Source organism: Nelumbo nucifera, chromosome 3, assembly GCF_055504915.1.
Source record: "Nelumbo nucifera cultivar China Antique chromosome 3, China Antique-T2T, whole genome shotgun sequence".
Taxonomy (NCBI): domain Eukaryota; kingdom Viridiplantae; phylum Streptophyta; class Magnoliopsida; order Proteales; family Nelumbonaceae; genus Nelumbo; species Nelumbo nucifera.
In genome coordinates, this window is record NC_142651.1 from 14,971,049 (window position 1) to 14,981,803 (window position 10,755).

The following is a 10,755-nucleotide window of genomic DNA, read 5'->3' on the forward strand; positions in this document are numbered from 1 at the left end:
TAGTTTCGAGGGCCCAGAGAGCATAAGCCATGGCTAGGTTTGAGTAACCCGCGCAGGGCGAGGTGAAGTCGGCAGGCCAGCATGGTGAAAGGGTACCCGTGTCATCGCCAACATGAGGAGTAGACCTATCAACGTGTTCGGTAGCATCACAGAAAAGCTACCATGAAGACGGTTGAGCCTTGAGGTAAGATGATACATGGGGCGGACCTCCGCGAAGCACCACACACATTTCTTCGAGGGCCCTTCTTTCACATTCAACGGCATAGCCATTGCGCGGTTTGAGTAACCTCGACACTGGGGGTGATGTCCAGGCAGGCCGGCATGGTGAAATGGTTCCGTCCCCATAAATGGACACCAATATAGGCAAGACCCGGGTTGGCCAGGCGAGCCCCGAACTGGCAGAAGAGTGGATGGCGCGGGACTCAAACGCCCATTCACGGAAGGAGTCATTGTCGAGGACGACAATGAATTGAGTGGGGGAGCCTGTTACGGTTCAGCACAGGCTTAGCCTTGCCTACGCTTGGCAGGCTTACGTTAGGGACATGCCCGTCATTTTCGCCTGTAAGATTTTTGGGAGAACTGATGTCATCTTCAGGCAGACCACCAGAAGCTTAACGTACTCTTTGAGGAGGGGTGGTCGACCTCCTTGGGTGCCTAACCTTGGCACTCCTAGACCTTCATCCCCTTGCGGGGCGGCCCTGGTTAACGGCTAGCATGGCTACCAGGGTTCCTCATGGGCGCACACTTGCTCATGGGGACAGTGTTGGACCGGCACTGCGCTACCGATACTCAAGGGAGGCTTGGCATGCGGGCCTGGCTCAAGCACGTCCCTTCACTTCGCCAGCCCCTTGCCCAAGCTGATTGAGCTATCCCGTTGCCCTTAGCGCACGGGTGTGTTTCGGCCCAAGCGGTTGCCTATCATCAGGGCACACAGGTGCCTGTCATCATCGGCATACAGGAGACCCTTCACATCGGTGCCAAGTCACCTCATCGGCGCATGGTCGCCTTCCATGATGGTTGTCCCCCTTTAGCACGTAAGTGGCGCCTCCCATGGACCGGTCTGAGCCAGGAGAGTGCCCCGGCCATTGGACTTGAGGTCATGATCTAGTACTACTGACGTTGGTGGAGCCATCCCATCGGGCAACTCCTAGCCTCTAAGCGCAGAAAGGCTTGTCTTGGCCTGCCTTGGCCAGGACGCCGCACGAGTTTCTTCCGCTGTAGAACTACCCCCGTGACACTATTGCCTTGCTGAATGTGTAACCATCGTCATCAAACGCTGTTTCAAGAGAGAACCATGACACGGAAACTTTCCTTCATCTCTTCTATATCAAGGTAAATTATAAAAACTTCCCCTGGCTTTTCTGACAATATTATAAATCTCTCTGAAACTTGACTCTATCAAAAAACTCCCCAAATATTTATATTACAAAAATCTCCCTTCCATTAGTTTTATTAACACAAAACGCTTATAAAAATATATAAATCTCTTAAACTATTCCTACTGTTAGCGAAATTGACTAACTGTACCTTTAATTTTTATATATTATTTTAAAGTGCCTTATTTTTAAAAATTGACATAGAAATGAAATATCGAATTTGCCCTCTACTGTTCCTCAAATTTTAAAATAAAACCCAACTGGTGAAACCTTACTGCTTGAAGCATGAAACTAAGGGTATATCCTGTGAAGCTAGAAAATAAAATTCGCTGTAGAAGATTGAATTGGAAAGGTGCAATTCCTCTCCTATTAAACTCCAAAAAACGAGTTGTTTGAGGAATAAAATTCGCTGATCTTCTTCTTCCTCCACCCCCTTCCCAGATCTCCAATTCCCATAACTCCCCGGAACCATTGCAGCTCAAAGAGGGCACCGAGACCCCCTTCCACTCTTCGTTCTCCTTATTTTCTTCTTCTTCCTCCGCCCCCCTCTCAGATCTGCAACTTCCAACTGTTTTTTTTATTGAAAGAGATCTAACTTTGCATTTTCCCCTGCGTTTTGAATTTCTTTTTGAGCTATTGAATATGTGAATTGGGGTTTTTCGTGTTAAATTGATAGATTTTTTCTTACTCTTCATCTATAAAATATACAATATGCATTTTTACTTACATTTTGCTGTTTTAGTTATCTACTTATCGATCTTGCAATGCCTCTGGTTTTATTTAGAATTTTCTTTCATTTACTTCATCTTAGGATTTTTATGACTTCTCTGCATGCATTCTGATTCTCCTTATTGCATGGTTTCAGCCCAAAGGCAAACAGGGTCCAGAAGATGGGAAGATTTTTGAACCCCCTTAATGGGGTTTCTGTTGTTGTGCTCCTGGGTAGTCATAGAAGCAGAGTACCTCAAATATAAAGACCCTCAACAGCCACTAAATGTTCGGGTCAAAAATCTTTTGAACACGATGACTTCAGAAGAAAAGATTGGACAGATGACGCAGATTGAGCGAAGCGTTGCTTCTGCCAAAGTGATGAAGAACTCCTTCATTGGTAAAACACCGATAATCTTCTTTTGCTATTGATGAAACCAAAATATTTTGAAGTAATGTGTGCTCTGTTTGGGTTAGGAAGTGTACTGAGTGGTGGAGGGAGTGTGCTAGTCTAGTTCAGTAGATTTGTTCTCTCTCTCACTGTAGTGGATGTGGACAAAAGAGCTCACGTTAGCAGACTGCTGGAGACGGAGACCGCGGGTTTTCTTATGTTGGGTTCAGATGCCAGGGCACGCTGGAGAACGCTAGTTGATTGCTTTAGTGGAATGGTTGCACCACCGACGGCCGTGAGTAGTGGTTCGCTGTAGCAGTGACAGGGGAGAGGGATGGTGAAAAAGAAGGGAGAGGGATGAAGGGTAAAATTGGGTTTTAAAGAAAATTTATACATTACATGATGTGACGTGTGTAAAACAAAACCTTAATGGATATTAACGATAGGGATAGTTTAAGAGATTTACCCTTAATGATTTAATTTTTAAAATTCCAAATTTACCCTCCACAAAGTTCACAAGCTCTCCTCGGTGGCGGGCGTTTCATCATAGAACATAGGCAAGCAAGTATTTATTCAAAGATCCGACCTACTTTTTTTTACAGGTAAAAGGTCCGACCTACTTAGTCGATCCATGTTGATTGACCCACTTGTTCATCTACATTGGAATTGGGATCTCTTCCTCACAAGCGTTTTTCACACAACATTCGAGAAATGTTTCTAATGTATGACTGTTATATGCTGTGAGGTCTGTTAAGGAGCGTTCTAGGAGTCTTAGAGAACTATTCATCCTTTTTTCATGCCTGTCATGTAAATCAATTTTGAGAGAACCACTTTACTCTCATGACTGTCACGTGATAGATACAGGTTGGATCAATCCATATATCCAAAAATTGTAAAAATGCAGAAAAAATGCAGAAATTTTGCAAAAAAATGCATGCAAAGGCAGAAAAAAAAATCACAAAACTGCAAAACAAATTATAGAAAATTGTTAAAAATGAAAAAAAAAATGCGGAAATTGCACAAGTTTTGTAGAAAATAAAGAAAATGCATAAAATTACAGAAAATGTAGAAATTTTGCAAAAAGAAAATGCATGAAAATGGCAGTATCTTTGATGGCTTGACAATGGATCTGATTTCTTTTACCATGGAGTTCTTAGCCTCTGGTTCCTCTGATGAGCAGCTGCTCATTGGAGCTAGGATTCTTCAAAAGTTATCAACCAATCTCAAGTTTTCAAGACACACTGCAAAAAATAGGTATATCTATATCAGTAATTGAGACTGGTGGAGATGTTGGACATCCACAGGAAGAAGAGATCAGGCAAGCTACAGCAGATGTATTGTCAGAATTAGGAGGGAAAAAGCAAAATTCCCTCCGTGTTGCTGGAATTCCTGGTGTGATGGAATCAATGTCATCGCTGCTCCACACTGGTCGGAGTTCCAATGATACAGCCGATGAATTCTGCCAGAGACATGTAGTCTTGGACCATGAAAACTATGAATTTTCAGCCTTCAGTCACTTTGGTCTTTGTATTCTGAAGAAGCTTGCTGGAGACCATGATAACTGTGGAAAGATAGGGAGCACAAGAGGTGTCCTACCAAAAATTATTGAGTTTCACACATGTTACGAGAGATGGCTAAGGGATGAGCATATACCAGATTCTCAAATCAAGACAGTGAAGCTATCCCCGCAAGTGATGAAGAGGCTTGCCAGTACCACAGGAGACACAGGAAAGCTTCTCTGGCGAGAGATGTCGGAGATTTTTCGCAGTTAGTAACATCAGAGACATTCTACAGTATGGTGACAAGCAGTCAGAGCTGCAAAAAAGTTGGGGATAGAAATATTAACTAGTTTGGCCTTTGAGGAGGATGCAACAGAGAGGATTGGAACTTGGAAGCACAGGTGGAACCATTAAAGAACCACTACATATCTTCTTCAAGTAACAAATTCCTACTGCAAAAAGACAGAAAGATGTGACTTGTGAGGGTTGCAGCTTGAGAAGCGCTTGCAATGCTGGCATTGGAGAGCAAGAGAAACTGTCATCGGATATTGAAATTGGGGGTACTGCATAAGCTTGTTCTGGCACTGGGGGAACCAATACTTTGCATACATTCAGCAAGAAATTTGATGAGCAACCTATGTGCCTACAGTGAATTAGGTTGTTTTCTCGGAGTACAAAATAAGATATCCTAATTTGTCCATCTATCTCAGTGACAGGTTCTCAAGGCAATACAGGAAGTAATGATTGGACTTGCAGCAGAGGTTTTCAGATTGGTAGATTCTCAAGAAGCAGATACGGTGTTTGATCGAACTAGCATCAGAAAGAGTGATTTAGCCCAGGAGCTTGTACAGATTCTATGATGTTACCAGTATCCCCATATGAGAGTTCCGCGAGTGATGAGGTGACAATTTGGATGATGAGAGACAGAGAAGAAAGCATTCACATGTTCTTGAGAATCTCATAGAGACAACATCGGAGATTTAGAACTTCAATATTAATTTTCTAAGGGACTGTTGGCATTAGCCGACAAAGCAAGACAATCAACTCACTTGTTGATACTGCATTAGATTGTTACTGGCTGTATAGAAACTGAGTATAGATTAAGTTTGTTGTTATAGTATTCTCAATGTTTTTTTTTTTTCTTTTTATTAACAATGGATAAACTTCTACTATGCACAATATGTGGCAACTGGCAAGCACCCCCCAAGATATTAGCTAATATTTGCTAACCATCCCATGCATTATTCCTCTTTCTGAATGAAAATCTTTTCCACGACATCTTTTCTCAAAGAAAACAATTGTTTGGATGAATAAAGAGTAGTGAATATTCCTGCAAATCAACTCTTGATGAGTTTATTAATTTGCAAATCAACTCTAAGATTCTTTTAAAAGAGATGACTGACTTTCCAAAATTGCAAATACACATTGGTGCAAGCAGTAGACTAGGGCTCCTATTAAGATCAGAAATTCATTAAAATTTACAGACTGGGTTTTAATTGGTCAAACTCTCAAACGGGAGACGAACATAAAAAATACCCACAGAGGATTCTGGATTCTGACTGAATTTTAACCGAGATGAACGAATTTGTGCCTTGCTGCACTTGAGAACAACTTGCAACAAAACACAAAAACCAACATTAGCCAACCTCTCGACACTTTCAACTTGGGAATGGTAGTATATTTCAGGTAATTTTTTATTCAACCATCAATAAAAACAAAGAAGAAATCGATTTGGGATGATCCTTTACCACCCAAGAAAGGGAAAGAACTGACAAGTTGACGAGTTTTTTTAATGAAATGACAAGAGTGATTGAATGTAAGATGAAAGATACCCGAGGTCATATTCTTTCTCCTCTCACTATTTATATTATTTTGAATTTTGATGCCCACCCAAGCAAAGCATCAAACTATCAATAGGCAATATCATGATGCCAGAAAGAATTCATGCCAATATTTGTCTTGACTTCACGTTCAAACCATTTCTTTTCCTCTTTTTCCTTCTCTCTCTCTCTGAATTGAATAAACCTACAACTAATAACCAACAGTGCTTAGTACATAATGAGGAGTTATAATTAATAACAAACGGTGCTAAGTACTATCAACAGCCCCGGCCTTTGCATATGCTAATCACTTGATATCCACGTTTTCAGACTATATTCGTAGCCTTTGATTTATATGCAATACATATGTATTGTTGCTGTTTGTAGGGGTGCTCACAGTTTGGTTAATCGAATTGTGGGGCATTTTTTATAACTGAATCGATAGTACCAGTTTTTGAAAAATCGGTAATCGAAACAGAATCAAAATCAATCAATTAATCGATTGATCGGTTCAATTAACTGTCGGTTCAGTTTATCAGTTTTTTAATTTTTATAATATATATATAAATATATAATAAAAACTTATAAATATATATATTATATTTTAAATAATGAATAATATATCATATATTACAAATATATATAATGCATATATATTAATTTATAATATATAAAAAATATATATAAACTATATAGAAATATATGTATACTGGTTTATTCGGTTAACCACCGATTTTCTATCTTGGTTAACCAAAACCAAACCGATACCCTTGGTTTTCTAAAAACACCGAACCAATCGATTTGATTAACTAATCTTTCGGTTCGATTCGGTTTTTCGGTTTTTTTGCTCACCCCTAGCTGTTTGCTAATTGACTTGTTTGGTGTGTAATGGTAAAATCTTGTGCCGATAGATGTGCGAATAGGGGTTTAGCTGGGTGTGGCTTATGCATCATGAAGAATAGGGCTGAAGGTAAGGTTGCAAATGGATGGGATGAAAACAGATATATGTTAATATTCCAATCAAATTTTATGAGCTAGATTTCTAGTATTTAATATAAATTAAACTAAAAATAACGATGGTAACATATACTTAATAAAATGAAAGAAAATCTATAATGTAGAAAAGAATACATGATATTGGAGGTGTTTTGACCAATCAAAAACCCCTGCATATTTGGTTACCCCTTTTATGATAATGGTTGATTGGATACATGTTCTTTTTCTAGTATCATAGTCAAATCCATAAAATCAAATAAAAATGACTTAAATATTGTATATAATGAATAAAATGATTCAATGACCATAAATTATGATACTTGAACCCATTGATTCACTACTTAGTATACACAACATTTAAACCAAATGTAGAATAGTTTGATGTAGTTTCTTTTTCCATCCAATAATCATGAAGGTTCCAAATTCATATCTGCTTACAAGAGGATTCAACCTCAAACAAATGGCTATTCTCTGCACCCCTAGCTGAATGTATTATTGTCATTCTACACTGTTTATTTTTATCCCCATTTGAGTACCTCCAACAATTTTAATTTTAATGGACCACTAGTGGGGACCCGATGCACAGGATTTTTTGCTAAACAATAAAACACATAAGAGTATAATTATTTTATATTTCTCACTTTTTAAATAATGATTAATTATTTGTATTTTATAATACTTTTAATAACTTTTTATAATACAAAAATAACAATAATTAATTTCAGCTAAGCTTGTTCATCAAACTGATGAAACCAACCAACCCGACCAACTCGACCTAAACTGCTCAGTTTCTAAGATTTCTGGTTGAAATTGGGATCAGTTTCGCTATGGTCATTTGTAAATTGACCAAAATCGAATGACCTAATCACAGATATATTTTAGTATTTTTATATTTTAAATATAATTTTTTAAAACATGAAAGTGAGGAAATTCTCATATTTCTTAGTCTCAAATATTTTATATTACAAATTTATTTTTCAATAATGTTAATGTAATCTTTAAAATTTAAAATCAAGTTTTCAATATAATCTTTCAAACCAATTGAGCAAACTGAAAATCAACCCAAACCAATACAACCCAATTTAGTTGGTTTTCACTAATGGTCAGTAGATATCAAGTAACCAACTCCCCAACCTGACCATGTCGATTTGGTGGCCAAATAGCCTACAACCGAAATAAACCAAGCTATGATCAACACTTCTAATTTCATCTAAATTAAAATTTTAATATCTAATAAATAAAAATAGTTTAATCTCCAATAATTATTAAAAATTTATAGCAAAAATGCACAATAATTGAAAATATATTGATAATAAAAATAAAATAAATAACTTATAAAAATAAAATAATTACAATAATTATAAAAATACTAAAAAAATAATATTAAGTTAGTCAATAAATATTGTAATCTCAAATAATAGTTTAATCTCTAATAAATATCAATGAATAAAGTACAACAAAAATACAATAGATACAATAAGTATTATTAAGCAAAAGCTAAATAATAGAAAGGGTCATTTACTAAAATGCCCCTTATAGTTTCATGGATTTACTAAAATCTATCCTATAGTTAAAATTTTACTAAAACACCACTTATAATTTGTAATGGATTTAATCAATCTTCCATTAGATGATAGTGGAAAATGATAATGTTGACCCTAATGGTCGTTGAAATAAATTTAATCAAAAGAAAAGAAAAATTAAAATACCATTTTTGCCATTTATAAGACACGAGCAACCACTCTATTGGCTATATTTGGTTAATTTTGTTTTTTTGTACAAAAAAAAGTGTTAAGGGTATTTTTAGAATAAAGAATCATGGGCCTAATGGCAAAACAAACACTCCTTAATCAAAGGTTGATTAAGTAAATAAGTTGTAAAATATATGGGATGTTTTAATAAAATGAAAACTATAAAGTAGGTTTAAGTAAATATGTAAAACTATAAGATGTGTTCTAGTAAATGACCCTAATAGAATCACATAAAAGTATGCAAATGCTTTATATTCTCAACATTTTAAATAATTAATAATTATTCATATTTTATATACTACTTTTAATAAATTTTTTATAATACAATAATTAATTTCAGTTAGGTTTATTCATCAAACTGATGAAGCCAACCAACCCGATCAACTCGACCCGAGTTGGTCAGTTTTCTAGTGTTTTAGGTCGGCTTTGGTTTAAAAATTTCCCAATTCAACCAAGTTGGATCAATTTCACTTTGGCCATTTGTAAACCAACCAAAAGTGAACAACCTAATCATAGATATATATATTAATATTTTATATTTTAAATATAATTTTTAATATGGAAAAGTGGGAAATTTCCCATATTTCTTAGTCTAAAATGTTTTATATCATAAATCTAATTTTTAAATTTATTTTTTAATAATTGCACTGTAATTTTTAAAATTTAATTTAATTTTTAATTTTAAATATTTTGAACCAACTGACCAAACAAAAAAATCGACCCAAACTGATACAACTTGAGTGGATCGGTGTTCACAAAAGGTCAGTTGATTTCAGTTTACCAACTCCCCGACCTGACAAGGTCAATTTGGTTGGCCAAATAGCCTACGACCGAACCGAACCAACTCATGGACACTCATAATTTCAGCTAAATTAATAGCCTCATCTCTGATAAATAACAATAGTTTAATCTCAAATAATTATTGAAAATTTATATTAATCAATAAGTTATTACAAAAATACAATAAATACAATAAGTACAATAAATTAAATTTAAAATTTTCACTAATAGTAGTTTAATCTCCAATAATTATTGAAAGTTTTATATTAAATAACAAAAACACAATCATTGAAAATAAATTTATCACAAAAATAATAAATAATTATTGAAATACAATAAATATTAATTTTAGTATATATAATTATATAATAAATATAGATTAAGATTTTAAAATTATTATTAATAAATATTATTTTTTGAAAGTTATTTTCTCAAATTATCACTCGATATAAGTGAAATTAGTTATTTACAATATTATGTAAATATATTAAATTAATTTAATTTCAATATTATGTTATAATTATTTTTCTGGTTTAATTTTTTTAAATTTATTGCATAATTTCGTTATTTTAACTATTTAAAATCTAGTTATGATAAATATCTAGTTATTTAAATATTTAAATAATCTATAAAATATTTAACCTTTTTGTTATTTGAATCTATTACATATTATTAAATGTTTGAAAAAAAATTAAATTGATGATCCGGAAAAACATAATTTAAATTGTTAGTACATAATTTTTTGATGTATTTTGTAAAAATATAAAATTATTTATTAGATAATTTCGTTATTTTAAATATTTAAAATATAGTTATGATAAATACTTAGTAATTTAAATATTTAAATAGTCTATAAAATTTTTATTTTTTTGTTATTTGAATTTTATTTATTTAAAGGTATTACATATTATTAAATATTTAAAAATAATTTAAATTGATAATCCAAAAAAACATAATTTAAATTGTTAGTACATAACTTCATGATATATTTTGTAAAAATATAAAATTTTTTTTTTGTGTTTTTAAAAAATATTTTAAAGATATTATATAATTTTGTTAGAATATTTAAATAATTCTTAAATTTTTTAATCCAAACTTTCTTTAGATAGATATAGATAAAAAGTAGGGGAGAGGATAAATAGAAATTAGAGATAATTTAGGAGAGAACCTCTCTATTAAATTAGAGAAAATTGTGGAGATAAATAGGAATTAGAGATAATTTGGAATTAGAGATAGTTCTAAGAAAGTGGGGGAGGTAGTTTAGGATAAATTTTAGGAGAATAGGTTATTTAGGTTATTGGGAAAATGCATTTCATTGATTGTTTCAAAAATGACATGGAATAAAAAAACAAAAAATTCAAAAAAAGGAGAAAATTTCTTGACCGCTTTGTTTTAATATATATACTAGCGGGGACCCGTGCGATGCATGGGATT